We start from the raw sequence: 15,492 nt of genomic DNA, 5'->3' as shown, positions 1-15,492 counted from the left end.
GGGTAAAAAGTGTCCCTGGCACTGGAGCTAAAAGGCATAATAATTAACATGATAAATAATAGATGGATCAAATTTAAAAACCATCAAATTTAAAAACATGATGTTAATCATATCATGAAATAAAATAGAATTTGTTGTTACTACTGTACATCTACAGTATATTAAATTATTATGGGACCTCCTATAATGCTTTACTTTTTTTCAGAGTCTTTGGGATAATTATTTAACTTTTTTGAAATTGATTTTTTTTTTTTATAAAGTATTTTAGTGACAGTATATTTACTGAACAAAAAAATAATAATTTTTTTTATCAAAATAAGCAGAAAATAGTACAAACTTTGCTAAACGGATTATTTTGAACAAGGATTAACTTACATGATTAAAAAAAAAACAAACAAAAAAACAGTTTTAGCTAAAGTATTTGTTTCCATACTGTGTGCCTTTTGCCCCTTGCTGGAGAGCCTTTTACACCATGTGTGGGGTGAAAGGTCCCCTTGCCACCTCATACATTTATAGGATTTTTAAGCAAAATATACGACTTGATTTATTTTCACACAAAATCTGTGGCTCATAAATGTGCAATACAAACTTTTTTTTCTGAAATTTTTTTTCTGAAAGCTATTTTTTTTTTCTTAAGGTGTGCCTTTAGCCCCATTGTACCCTACATTCAGTTGACTCAAGACAGCTCAAGCATTTCAGGATAACGATATTTGTATATCAATGCCAACAATAATGTTAAAAAGCATTTTCTAAACTTATTTTTATTTAATATTTTTCTTTTCAAAATATACATTCTATAAATGTTGCAAACATATGATGGTTTTTAAAAACTATCCCATTTTCAACTGCCATGCTCGTCACAAGCAGGTAAGCGAAGCAGCTAATTTCCTTTTCTCTGGTATTAATTCTGTTCAAATCTATGAAGGGATTTTTCTATCCCTGGCCAGACAACATGCCAACCTGCCCTTAGGTGCTCATTAGATCTCTAGCACAAATGATTCCTTCTACATCTTTTTAGTCTATCTTTGCTTACAAACTAGTCATTGGCACATTTGGCCCTATAACTACACATCTAAGATGCCTGCACACTGCCACAATGACTTTTTAGCATCAAGAAGTATCTTCTTAAGTGGGAGAAAAGGGGAATATAATACTGCAAGAGGCGTGTGGCTAGGAGAGTAGATATAGGCTGAATTGCACTAAACAAGAAATCACACAACTGTGGCAAAAAGTGCCTCTTACATCAGATACTTGAGATGTAGCAGCAATTCTCTGAACACAAAGAATCTGCCATACAACACTTCTGCTTTTACAGAAACTAGAAAAACAGCCTGCCATTGAGGATGGGAAATACAAGTGTTTGGCATTTGTGAGTGTGACAGAGGTGTTTTGGCAGAGATGTTTTGGCCGATGTGTAACCTCAGTCTCTTGGCTCAGAGTAATGAGCTACCTCAGCAGGCATCACACATCACCTGCGTCCACAATATTGCAAGAAGTCACCATGTGGGTATGCTCAGCAAGTCTAAAGCTGAATTGAGGGTTCCTGCATGTCTTCTTCTAACCCAACAAAGCCATTTTTGGCATTGAGGACCTTATTTTGGAGTCCTCTTAGTTTTCACAACAGCTATGGGATAATGAAAAGTGGATGGTATCAATACAGATGGTATTAAAACTTTTAATCTTTTAATTTTAAGTATAATTCATTGATAATATTCCAAAATACCACATTGCAGATCCATCATGCACAACGAAAGTACAAAAAGTGCAGTCAAAAGCATAGAAAACACTAAATTGCAAAGAAAAAAGAAATATGTTTTGAAGTCCTACCTCTTTATCAGATGCCAAAAATCACAGCCTTGATAAAGTCAGAAAACCATGGAGCTGATCGGCTGCCAATGTTTCTAATCTCTTCGCCTCTTTGTCTATTGCCAAGCACAAATGTGAAGTGGACCATCTACCACAGGGATGGACTCCATAGGCTCCTCTGGCTGGCTAGATTAGTGGCTCTCTGGCAGGTAGGTAGAAACAGTGAGAAAAGTCCAGTAGTCCTCGCTTTTGGTACGGAAGGAGCACCGTCAGAACAGAGCATCCTTCAGTGGGCAAGAAATCCAGAGGGTATGTGCCTGTAATCCCAAGACTGGTAGCATGCGCTGAAGATAAACAGGGGAGAGTTGCCTCAACGTTGTTCTTTTTCTAGTGGCAGCAACATCTTTCTTCTCCCACATCCTTCTGATGCTATTTATTTATGTGGGACTGGAGTGGAGAGAGCGTGAGAGAGAAAGAGAGAGAGCGAGAGAGAGAAAGAGAGAGAGCGAGAGAGAGAGCACGCAGGAGAGAGCTTGCACTGTCAGTGACTACATTAGCAAGCTCTGAGTAGGTGGAGTTTTCTTTGCAGCAGAGGGGATCATGATTCGAAATCCAAAGGAGGGAGAGAGAGAAAGAAAGACAGACAGAGAGAACACAGAATGAACAGCATAAGAAGAAGAGAAATAAATAAGGTAGCGCTGAGGCTAAAGAGAGACTAAGAAAAGGAAGAAGAGAAATACATCATGGGACAACACTGCCGACTAGTCAGTTAGTTCTGCCAATAGTCAACGTGTCAAGAAGGTCTACAAAAAAAAAAAAAAAAAATAGAATGCTAGTTCTGGCGGAATTTGTTGAAACACTGTTGAAATGTCTTATGAAATATTAGCAATATATGTTGGTCAGTCAATAGAAAAAGACCGTTTTTAGAATAAGAGGGTGCTGTTACAGCATTCACCAGCAGTGCAAATGACTATGGTTTATGTTGACTTGTCATGGATCATATGACTTCACATGCACTTGGAGATTGTCTCAGTATCCACACATGTGGTCTTTGCACTTGACCGCTTGTATACTTACATCACATTTATTTACATATTTTGATTTTCAATGTTTTGCACTAAAATAAACTATGTAACTGTTGTGTATTTCACAGTAATGAACTTCAGGACCTCAAGTAATGAACTTACTACTCTCTTTATTATTACACTTTCTCTTCACTTCCTCATGTATTCTGGTGCCATCGCTACCCCCTGGGATATTAGCGACACCTACTGTTCATGCATGTATCTCAATACACCACATATTCCCTTTTGTGGAAGAAAGAAAACTTAGATGATAACCAATATAACAAAGAACAGAACATTAGAAAAAACAACAGTTCCGAATTATAACAACATGCCTAGTGTAACACTGAAAAGTCCAAAAGGCATAATTTTGTAACTCAAATATTTTACCTGCTTCTATTGGTAAGTGAACAAGTACTCTTCTATATATACTGTATATCAATATGTATCAAACACCCTTATTAGACTATCAATATCTTTCAGTATCTTGTATCTCCCTCCCCTGTTAAGTTATGGAGTATGTCCCTTTAAGTAACATAGTCCTTGGACCACACTGGGGCCCGAAGCACCCTACGAGGACGTGAGGTACAAGAAGGAGAGACTGACACTTGAGGTGTCTGAGGTGCTTCAAGAGGCGTGCAGGTGTCTTCTGCTAGAGAAGCCGTATCAAATGTGGTGACACAGGAGGCAGCTGGAGCCAGGTGCATAGCATTCCAAACTTTTCCATCTGAAAGGAGATATGTTGCCAAGCCTTTTTGAGCCACAACCTTAAAAGGCTGAGTAAACTTGGAATGTCCTTTCTTGGTGATTCCAGGCTGCCTAATACGCACAAATGTCCCCACTTGAATCTTTGGAGATTGTGCATTGCGTCGGCGGTCCGCGTACTCTTTCATTTTGTTTTGAGAGTGTTGAATGATTTGTTTCAGATTCTGTTGATCCTTTGGTGGGGCCACGCCTGGAAGACCACTCACATGCAGTTTTGTCTTAATTTGTCGGCCATGCAAAAGCTCAGCAGGTGACAGTTTTGTCACAGCATGTGGAGTTGCTCTGTATGTATGCAGAAACTCTGTCACAAAAGCTTTCCACTCTTTACCTTCAATGTTAGCGGTCTGCAAACAGTCTTTGAACACTCTATTGAAGCGTTCAATCTCACCATTTGCTTGGGGGTAATAAACAGAGCTACGGTAGTGTTTAATATCTCTGTCGGCAAGGAATGCCTTGAATTCAGCTGAAACGAATTGTGAACCATTGTCGGTTACAAGTTCAAGCGGATTTCCTTCACGACTGAATGCAGCAGATAGGAACTTCACAACAGTTGCAGAAGAAACATCAGGTGCGAATGCAACCTCTGGCCATTTACTGTAGTAATCAATGAGTGTCATAGCAAAGCGACATCCTTGAGGGGCGTTATTCAAGGGCCCAACTACATCAATAGCCAGTTTTTCCCAAGCAGTTTTTGGAGTAGGCACAGGACAGAGTGGAGCTACATGAGTATTAGCCGTTTTATCATGCTGGAGGCAAGTGGAACAGGATTTGATGGCATTTTCCACTTGACAGTCCATCCCAGGCCACCAATACAAGTCTCTCAGCCTTTGCTTTGTGCGCACCATCCCTTGATGAGTGGCGTGCGCCAACTGGATGAACTTTGATTGCAACTCTTCTGGAATGATCACTCGATGTGTGCCCCGAATTACGTAACCATCGTGTACAGACAGCTCATTCCGAAGACGGTAATAAGGAGCTATAGCTGAGCTTTTCACGCAACGAGGCCACCCCTTTTCAATGCAAACCTTCACCTGTTGAAGAATAGGACAGGCATCACACACAGACTTAAGTTTCTGTACAGTAACAGCTGCAAACTCAGGAGACAGTATTGCCACCATCTCAGGCTCTTGCTCTTGGCTGTAATCAGTGGCAGGAAGGGGAAGTCTGGACAAACAATCAGCTGTCACATTGTCTTGGCCAGGCTTGTATTTCATGCTGTAATTAAAACACAAAAGGCGCACAGACCATCGAGCAAGTCTCATGCCTGCACGTCCAAGACCCTTTGTGGAAAGCAGTGTGGACAAGGGACCATGGTCAGTGCAAAGAGTAAAGTGGCGGCCCCAAAGGTAGGTACGCCACTTTTCGGTCGCCCACACACACGCCAAAGCCTCCTTTTCTGTTGTAGAGTACTTCCTTTCACAATCTGATAACGTTCTCGATGCAAAAGCAACTGTTCTTTCAGTAACGCCATGACTCTGGGTCAGCACTGCACCGATGCCATAATCTGAAGCATCCGTAGTGACTGTTGTCGGTAAAGAAGGATCAAACAGTGCAAGGGCTGTGCTAGTAGTGATCAGGTATTTCAGGCGGTTGAAATGTTCCTGGGCTTCATCTGTCCAGCAAAAGCCAGTAGACTTTCGGAGCAATGCACGGAGCGGTTCCACCAATGTTGCATAATTGGGAATAAATTTGGAATACCAGCCGGCAAGTCCAAGAAAAGAACGCAAGGACCGTGCATCATGAGGACGAGGTGCTTGCTGTATAGCTAGAACGTGATCTGGATTTGGATGCAAGCCTGAAGCAGAAATGACATGGCCAAGGAATGGTAACTCAGTTTTCCTGAAGCGGCACTTTTCTACGTTAAGCTTCAAACCACAGTTTTGCAAGCGCTGTAGTACAGACTGAAGTCGTTTCTCATGTAGCTCAGGGTTGTCACCATAGACAATGATGTCATCTAAATAACACTGCACACCATCCTGACCAGCCAAAATCTGAGACATCATCCTTTGAAATGCACTGGGTGCTGAGGCCAACCCATAAGGGACCCGTGTGAAACGATAAAGTCCATCATGGGTAACAAAAGCCGTTAGATCCCTACTATCCTGATGCAAGGTCACTTGGTGGTATGCATTCTGGAGGTCTATTGTAGAAAACATAGAAGCCCCACACAATTCTGTAAAAACTTCCTCGATATGTGGCAGAGGGTGACTGTCTATGATGACAGCTTTGTTTGGCTCCCTTAAATCAACACAAAGTCGAATTCCTCCAGATTTCTTTTGAATGGCCACCAACGGCGAAACCCAAGGAGACGAGTCCACTTTTTCTATGATACCTTCCGATTCCAGCCTCTTTAACTCTTGTGAGACTGCATCTCTCACGGCAAACGGCAGTCTACGCAATTTCTGTTGGACTGGTGGCACATCTGAACGCACATTTACTTTGTGTAACTTCTTGGACACTGCAAGTGGATGCAGAACTACGACAAACTCTCGCATAATGTCCAACCTTACCACATTGTCTGCAGTTTGATTGTTTGGCTGGGCATTTAGGGTAGTTTGCTAAATGTGATGTAGTGCCACAGCGGAAGCATGTTTTTGCATCCAGTTTCTTCTGTGATACATTTGATGGCATCTGTTGAGAAAATGTGGACTTACGTGGAGCAGATCTCTGTCGCCACCGCTGTTTTGCACCCTCACGTGAGCCAGCATGCACGACTTTAACTGACGTTTCAGTGCGCTCCATAGCTTTAGCTTCAGCTACTGCAGACTCAATTTGTCCTGCAATTGTGATCGCCTTTTGCAGAGTGAGGTCCGTTTCCAACAGCAGACGTTCCCGTATACGTGGAGTGCATGTCTTCTCAACGATCTGGTCCCTAATCATATCGTCAGCGAGCGCGCCGAAATCACAGGTAACAAGCAGCTCATACTGCACGATAGGTTCACCGAGTCTCTGAGCGCGCTGGCGAAATTTATTTCTTTCAGCGACCACGTTCACTTTCTGTACAAAAAATGCTCGTAAAGCAGTCAGCGCAGTCTCATATCCATCATCTGCCACGGTGAGTGTATAAAAAATCCTCTGTCCCTCAGTACCCAAGCAATGAATAAGCAAAGCACGCTTTCTCTTTTCTGCAATGTCCTCTTCTGACAATGCAGTCACGTAGTTATCAAACATACGAATCCAGGACTTAAATGGTATAGTCGGCTCACCGGGAGTTTCCAAAAAAGCAGGAGGAGGCGAGAGAGCAAGAAGGGCCATCCTCGTCGCCAATATGTTGTGTATTTCACAGTAATGAACTTCAGGACCTCAAGTAATGAACTTACTACTCTCTTTATTATTACACTTTCTCTTCACTTCCTCATGTATTCTGGTGCCATCGCTACCCCCTGGGATATTAGCGACACCTACTGTTCATGCATGTATCTCAATACACCACAGTAACAGACAACACAATTTATGATGCTTCTAATTAAGTGCTAAAAAGCAGTTGCAAACATTTTGGAACAAAACTCACAATCATCTCTGCACCAATAAAAATGTGCAACACTTTACATTTTACTACAAAATTATATGTAATATCTAATTAATTTAACTTACACAAAATTCTCTTAGAATTCTTGTGATTTCAGGGCAAATGAACATGATGAATGATGGGATATGTTTAACCTCAAATACTGCCCTGTTCTACATAAGAAGTGTTCAATGCTGGGCCACTGTCCTGCAGAGTTCAGCCCCAACCATAACTGAACATATCAACCGAACTCAACTAATTAGTCAAGATCTTTAAAACTTCAACAAACTGACCATGCTCTACATGGTGAAAGCAAGAAGGTACACAATTATTCTGTTCAAATAGTGGAAAACAGTGTAGAATGCTGTGTCCTTGAGAAATTATCTAAAAAAAAAAAAAAAAGGTGGTACAACAATGAAAGTCTTAAAAAAAAAAAAAAAGTTAACAGAATTCAAGAACCAGCCCTATTTTGAGCAAAATAAAAGTACATTGCATTGCCACTGCAGACAACTGATCTACTCTGCAGTCTGTATTCATCTAGAGTATTCAGATACAAGACCAAATTCTACTGCAATAAAACAAGTGTCACAGATCTAATCAAAAATCATCAGCACATTAAATTTCTTGACCATTTCATAAACTATATGCAGCTCGAATCTGGCAAAGGAGATAAGCACACTTTCATTTCTTAACTACATCATCTCAACTGCATGGACATTCACCTCTATTAACTCCCCATCAACACAGCTAAGAAACTGCTAAAGCTGAAGCTCACTTATTGAAGATCCGCCCTGACCCGTCAATTATTCCACTATTTTCTCTAAAGGACTAGTCAAAGGATGAATTATTTAAGCACTCAAAATCTGTGAGTTGACATTATGTGCCTAATAGGATGTAAATGATCATCAGTAATGTTTACATGATCTGATATAAATATCTCTGAAATTCAGTCTATCAACTGAAGAAGCCAATTTAAATGCAATTTGTGCAACTAAACAGAATATTGATGTCATGATTTCATGCAGTGTTTATCATTTTTCATAAGACTTTACAATTCTACAAACATATCTCATCTGAAAACAGCAATAAACATCTGAGCTTAAAAACTCGGGTTTTGCATCAGAAAGTGTTTGATTTAGAGAGTATATCTGCAGACTTTTTATAAGTAACATAATGCTGAATAATTCAATACTTCATCCGAATTAAATAAATAAATAAATAAATATCCCAAATACAAAGTGATGATTTTATTCAAAGTTACATACAAGGCACATTTATAAGAACAGTCCCCTTGAAACAACTTTATGTGAAGCGTCTCACTCAAAGACACATAAATGATAGTTTATGAATAATCAATTTTAGGGGTTTGACACTACATCCCAGATCTTTATGCACTTTACCACACCACCCCTAATAGTATATCAACACTATCCCACTATTAACACATTGTTTCAAATATGGACCAAATTCCTCCATTTTGTAGTTTTATTTTGTTGTTTAAACAGTATCAAATCACTTATTCTCCGTAGCAAAGCTATCCAAAGAAACGTACCAGGTTACGTATGTAACCCAGATTCCCTGAAGGGAACGAGAGCTGCGTCAAAACGCATATGGGAACGCCATCAGCGTAACCGACGCTCTGAATATTGTCTACAACCAGTCTAATGGATGGGCGAGGAGTCACGGGCGGGGTGACGTCACGACCAGGAAGTATATAAGCACGTGCGGCGGAGCCGGCGTCAGCTTCAAGTCATGAAGCAAGCGCTGGCAGGGATGCCGGAAGTGTGGCTACGAGACGCAGCTCTCGTTCCCTTCAGGGAACCTAGGTTACGTAACCTGGTACGTTCCCTTCCAGGAACTTCGAGCTGCGTCAAAATGCATATGGGAACGCAATACCAACGCCGCCAGACTGACAAGTCCCTGCCTGGTGTCAGGCTGAGAGGATGGAGGAGCCTGGAGTGGCTCAGATGTCCAGGTTATAGAACCTGACAAATGTCAGGGGCGTGGACCACCCAGCAGCGTTGCAAATGTCTTGAATGGAAACACCTGCCCAGAAGGCCTTGGAGGCCGCCACAGGACTTCGTAACAGGAAGACCCCTCTTAGGCGGACCAAAGCACTCGAGCAGTTGGTCCGTCTTTCTCCACAGGGCAGCTCTGTGGATGTATGCGTCCAGTGCTCGCACTGGACACATTCAGTTGTGCCTTTCCTGGTCAGGCTCCCTGAAGGGAGGAGGACAGAAGGCCTGGAGTACGACCGGCTGTGGTACGACCGTCGGAACCTTCAGTATGTACCCCGCACAGGGGTAGAGAAAGACTTTCGCCGAACCGGGCGCAAAGTCAATGCACGAAGGGGCCACAGAGAGGGCCTGAAGGTCACTCACCCTCCTCAGAGAAGTGATGGCCAACAAGAAGACGGTCTTGATGGTGAGGAGTCTATCTGTTATCTCCTCGGGAGGCTCAAAAGGTGCTCTGCACCGAGCCTCCAGTACCACAGCCAGGTCCCACGTGGGGACACGGGATCGTACAGGCGGCCTCAGCCTCAGTGCACCGCGGAGGAAACGTGTAACCAGGGGGTGTCTACCCACTGACTGGCCACCAATAAGGGCGTGGTACGAAGAGATAGCTGCCACGTAGACCTTAATAGTGGAGTGGGTTAACCCTGCGGAGAAACGGGCCTGCAGGAACTCCAGAACTGCGCGAATCGGACAGTTGACTGGGTCGAGCTGGCGGTCCCCGCACCAAGAAGTGAAGAGTTTCCACTTCAAGGCGTACAGTTTCCTCGTGGAGGGAGCTCTGGATTGGAGGATGGTCTCGACAACCTCGGTTGACAGACCGGAAGCTATGAGTTGTGCCCCCTCAGGGGCCACACCCACAGCCTCCACCACTCCGGGCGAGGGTGCACAAAGGTGCCCCTGGCCTGTGAGAGGAGATCTCTCCTGATCGGCACCGGCCACGGGGTGCCGTCGAGGAGAGAAATCAGGTCCGAGAACCAGACTCGGCCCGGCCAGAACGGCGCTACTAACAGTAGACTGACCGCGTCCCGGCGCACTCTCGCCAAAACTCCCGGGAGCAGAGCGATCGGGGGGAAGGCGTACAGACGGAGCCTCAGCCACGTCTGTACCATAGCGTCCGGTCCCGGAGGAGCTGGAGGAACCAGAGGGGACATTGCGCTGACTCTCGAGTGGTGAAGAGGTCCACCTGTGCCTGGCCAAAACCTTCCACATCCATTCCCCGGGCCTCGGCCCCTGTCTCGACAGGACGCCTTCTCCCATATAAAGATGCCCAGGAATGTGCACAGCTCTCAGTGATAGGAGCTTGCCCTGGGACCACACAAGGATCTGGTGTGCCAGCTTATACAAGGGGCGCGACCGCAGACCTCCTTGGTGGTTGATGTAAGAGACCACTGCCGTGCTGTTGGTGCAGACCAGCACTTGGTGATCTCTCAGGTCCGGGAGGAAGTGCTTGAGCGCAAGGAACACAGCTAGGATCTCTAGCTGGTTGATATGCCACGTCAGGTGGCGACCACTCCACAGACCGCGGGCAGGGTGGCCACTCATGACCGCACCCCATCCGGTGAGGGAGGCGTCCGTCGCTAGCGAGACGCGGTGACAAGGAGCTCCCAGCTGGGCCTGGGACAAGAACCAAGGATTCCTCCACATGTCTAAGGCACGGACAGCGGCGTGACACTTTGACAGCGCGGAGCGAGTCTCCCCTCAGGGAGACCCCCTTGGTCTTGAGCCACCACTGTAGGGGCCTCATGTACAGCAGGCCAGAAGGAATCACGCTGGACGCAGCTGCCATGAGCCCAAGCAGTCTCTGAAACTGCTTGACAGTGAATGGCTGGCCTTCTCACACTCTCTCGACTGCCGTGAGGATCGACTCGATCCGAGCAGGGGTCAAACGAGCCTGCATCGTGGTCGAATCCCACACTACACCTGGATAAGTGGTTCTCTGAGCTGGAGAAAGCACACTTTCCTTGGCGTTTAGTCTTAACCCCCCAGATCTTTCATGTGGACGAGAACGACACCTCGATGCCGAATCGCCGCCCGCTCTAATTGAGCGAGGATCGACCAATCGTCGATATAATTGAGTATGCGGATGCCCTGCAGTCGCAATGGGACCAGTGCCGTATCCACACACTTGGTGAAAGTGCGGGGTGAGAGTGCTAGGCTGAGGGGAAGAACCCGATACTGATACACTTTGCCCCCGAAAGCGAACCTCAGGAACTCCCTGTGAGAGGGAAGGATGGGTACATGGAAATAGACATCTTTGAGGTCTGTCGTGACAAATCAGTCCTCGGACCTGATTTGAGACACAATCTGCCTGACAGTGAGCATCTTGAACTTCAGCTTTCTGGCTGAGCGGTTCAGAAGACTCAAATTCAGTATGGGCCTCAGCCCCCCCATCCTTCTTTGGAACAATAAAGTACAGGCTGTAGCAGCCGGCGTGGACTTCGTGAGGAGGAAACAACTCGATGGCTTCCTTCCTCAGCAAAGTATCGACTTCCTGTTCCAAGACCAGAGCCTGCTCGGGGCGGACCGTAGTCACACAGACCCTGTTGAACAGCGGAGGTGGCCCATCGAACTGGATGGAATAGCCAGCCTCTACCGTCCGCAGGACCCAAAGAGACACATTCGGCAGTCGCTGCCAGGCTGCCAAACGATCTACTAAGGGAATCAGTCTCTCGAGACTGACCTCTGGTGTTAGAGAAGCGGCCAGCCCGCTGCCTCGTTGCGGCGCACCGGCAGGAGACGCGTGAGACATGCCCGTCTGGCTCTCACCAGCCAGATCAGCCTTTTTTCCTCTCTGTGAGCCCCGTGAGCGCAGCCGCCGCTCTGCCTTTTTTTCTTTCTTTCTTTTACGGCAGAAGCGGGACCGGCTTTATTCATTTTATGCTTGTGCAAACACTGCAGCTTACAAAGCTCATCTCTCTTAAACTGGGGCGAAAGAGGCGGCAAAACCTCGTCAACGCTCGTCACATCAACCTCCTCGGAAGAAGAGAGACGAAGCGTTGAGCCCTCGTCTCGGGGGGAAGAGTACCGCTTCCAAGCCGAGAGACGGGGCGTCAGATCTGGCGGATACAGGAGGAGATAGGGACATGCCCGTCTCGCTCCCGCCAGCCAGATCAGTCTGTGAGCCCCCCGAGTGCAGCCGCTGCTCTGCCTCGGCAAAAAACGGGACCAGCACCACGTGGAGAGCTCACAAAGGCTCCCTCCTCGAAGAGATCCCTCCGGGCGCGGAGAGTGCGCAACGAGAGCTGCTCACAGTGCGGGCAATCGGCTCCCTCGAGAGCCGACGCCGCCTGCTCCGCACCCAGGCAGACCACGCACAGATTGTGTGTGTCCCCACTCGTGATGTAGCGAGGGCAGAGACTAACACACAACCTGAAACGCGATCTGGGATCGCCCACTGTCTTGGCCTTTGCTTTAGGCATCTTTTTTAGGACATGCAACACTAAATAAGACTCACAAGACAGAAATCAGACTGACAACACACAGAGCGCTTGCTGAATGACAGAAAGCTGACGCCGGCTCCGCCGCACGTGCTTATATACTTCCTGGTCGTGACGTCACCCCCGCCCGTGACGCCTCGCCCATCCATTAGACTGGTTGTAGACAATATTCAGAGCGTCGGTTACGCTGATGGCGTTCCCATATTCCCGACGCAGCTCGAAGTTCCTGGAAGGGAACTGACTGTTCTTGCTTTGAAATATACATATATAATATCGCTATAGTAACTTTGGCTCCACTGCCAACCTGTTGGAAGTCACTGATTCGTTCGGGAGTGAAACAAGTAACTGTCTTTATAACTGAGTAATTAAATCATCATTCAAAGATGATAATTCAGAAAATAATAGGGTTTTCTATTTTAATATATTTTAAAATATAATTAATTCCAGCGATGGCAAAGCTGAATTTTCAACAGCCATAATTCCAGTCTTCAATGTCACATGATCCTTCAGTTTCAGCACTGAAGTCTTTTTGTTATCATTTAAAAACAGTTGTGCTGATTAATGCTTTTTTGTTTGTTTGTTTGTTTGTTTTATTGTGGAAAACATGATGCTTTTTTTTTAGATTCCTAGGTAAATAAAAAGTCCAAAAGAAAATTATCCCATTGAGGAGAGTAGCTCATATAAAAAAATTACAGTAAATCTGAGTTCTATTTGTTTTTGAAATGATGCAACACTCTCGACTAGTGTAGACAGGTGTCGGCCATAAGCAACTACACAAATACAATTTTAAAATTGTAAAATTTACAAATACAACGACGTATAACTCGGCCAGTATAACTCGGACGTATAACTCACCGGCGCCATCTTACCCGTACCGGCGTCCTCGAGGGAAACGAGCCGGCATCAGGAACAGGCTGAGGGCACGCGCACACCGTGCTCCCTTACCGAGTGTCCTGCTCGCCAATGTCCAGTCGCTGGATAACAAACTCGATGACCTCAGGGCAAGAGTCAAGTTCCAGAGGGACATTCGGGACTGCAACCTTCTCTGCTTCACCGAGACATGGCTGAACCCAGAGGTACCGGACCACACCATCCAGCCGGCCGAGTCCTTCTCGGTTTACCGCATAGACAGAACGCTGGACTAGGAGAGGTGGGGTATGTCTTATGGTGAACAAACACTGGTGCGACAGCGCGAGCATTGTTCCCCTCTCACGCTCCTGCACACCGAATCTTGAACTTCTGACCATCAAATGTCGCCCTTTTTATCTCCCTCGGGAATTTAGCTCGGTCATCGTCTATGCCGTTTACATTCCACCTCAAGCGGACACGGACACTGCGATATGGGATTTACATGAGACACTACACCTTCACCAGACACAGCACCGGGACGCCGCATTCATTGTTTTGGGAGATTTCAACAGTGCCAACCTCAAGCGTGCACTGCCAAACTTCCATCAGCACATCAGCTGCCCCACCAGGGGCGAAAGGACATTAGATCACTGTTACACCCCATACAAGAACAGCTACAAGGCACTTTCACAACCACCGTTTGGGAAATCGGACCATGCCGCCATCTTCCTAATGCCTGTTTACAAACAGAGGCTGAAACAGGAAGCCCCAGTGCAGAGGGAGGTCTCACGCTGGACGGACCAATCGGTGGCCGCTCTGCAGGACGCGCTAGATGACGCAGACTGGGACATGTTCCGGCGCAGCTCCGATGACGTCAGCTTGTTTACGGAAGCGGTTGTGGGATTTATAGAGAAACTAATGGATGATACGGTGCAGAAAACCATCATCAGGACGTTTCCCAACCAGAAGCCGTGGGTGGATAAAACCATCCGCGACGCCCTGAGATCCCGCTCCGCTGCCTACAACACAGGGCTCATCACCGGGAACATGGATGACTACAAGGCTGCATCTTACAGCGTGCGCAGAGCGGTGAAGGAGGCGAAGCAGCGCTACGGGAGGAAACTAGAGTCGCAATTCCAACATGGCGGCTCTAGGAGCCTGTGGCAGGGACTCGGAACCATCACGGACTATAAAACACCACCCTCCAGATCGGGGAATGCGGACGCTTCTCTGGCTGACGAGCTGAACACTTTTTATGCTCGCTTCGAGGCTGCAGCTAATCACGCTAGCGGCGCTAGCAGTGCTAACTGCATGCATGCTGAGAATGCCGGTGAGGACAATGTGTTCACCATCACGGAGCATGACGTGAGGAGGGCATTCAGGAGAGTGAACATCAGGAAGGCAGCAGGACCAGATGGCATCACAGGTCGGGTTCTGAAGGTCTGCGCTGACCAGCTAGCTATGTTCACTGAGATCTTCAACCTCTCCCTGGAACAGTCCACAGTCCCCTCATGCTTTAAGCAGTCCACCATTGTTCCTGTCCCCAAGAAACCCCAGCCCACCTGCCTCAACGACTATCGCCCTGTAGCCCTCACATCAGTGGTGATGAAGTGCTTTGAGAGACTGGTCAGAGACTTCATCATTGCATCACTACCAGACACACTGGATCCACTACAGTTTGCGTATAGACATAACCGCTCCATGGAGGACGCCATCTCACACCTCCTCCACACCACAACAAGTCACCTGGACTGCAGAAAAGGGAATTATGTAAAAATGCTGTTTGTGGACTACAGTTCAGCGTTTAACACCATAATTCCCTCCACACTCACTTCCAAGTTGGAGGCCCTTGGTCTCAGCACATACTTGTGCCAATGGATCCCCAGCTTCCTGAAGGACAGACAGCAAGCCGTACGGATGGGTAAACACACCTCATCCTCCATCACCCTAAGTACTGGAGCCCCTCAAGGTTGTGTTCTGAGCCCCTTGCTGTACTCACTGTACACTTATGACTGTGTGGCCACTTCCAACTACACCGCCATCATTAA

General features: G+C 46.3%; 1 protein-coding gene across 2 annotated transcripts in view; it reads right to left on the bottom strand.

The window, feature by feature from the left end:
• The window catches only part of LOC306862126 (delta-sarcoglycan-like), a 310,739-nt gene that overhangs the window by 264,236 nt on the left and 31,011 nt on the right, over positions 1-15,492 (bottom strand). Inside the window, exon 1 of one of the 2 annotated variants that reach the window (XM_079404772.1) lies at positions 1,828-2,247. The exons of the other annotated variant lie outside the window; for it this stretch is intronic. The gene's annotated coding sequence lies outside the window, so the exon portion shown is untranslated. Of the gene's footprint in view, positions 1-1,827; positions 2,248-15,492 lie in introns of those variants that run through there. 2 annotated transcript variants of the gene reach the window in all.

This window comes from Barbus barbus (genome assembly GCF_936440315.1).
Source record: "Barbus barbus genome assembly, chromosome: 43".
Lineage (NCBI taxonomy): Eukaryota > Metazoa > Chordata > Actinopteri > Cypriniformes > Cyprinidae > Barbus > Barbus barbus.
Note: the sequence above shows the minus strand (reverse complement) of the source record. Positions and strands in the feature narration are given on the sequence as shown.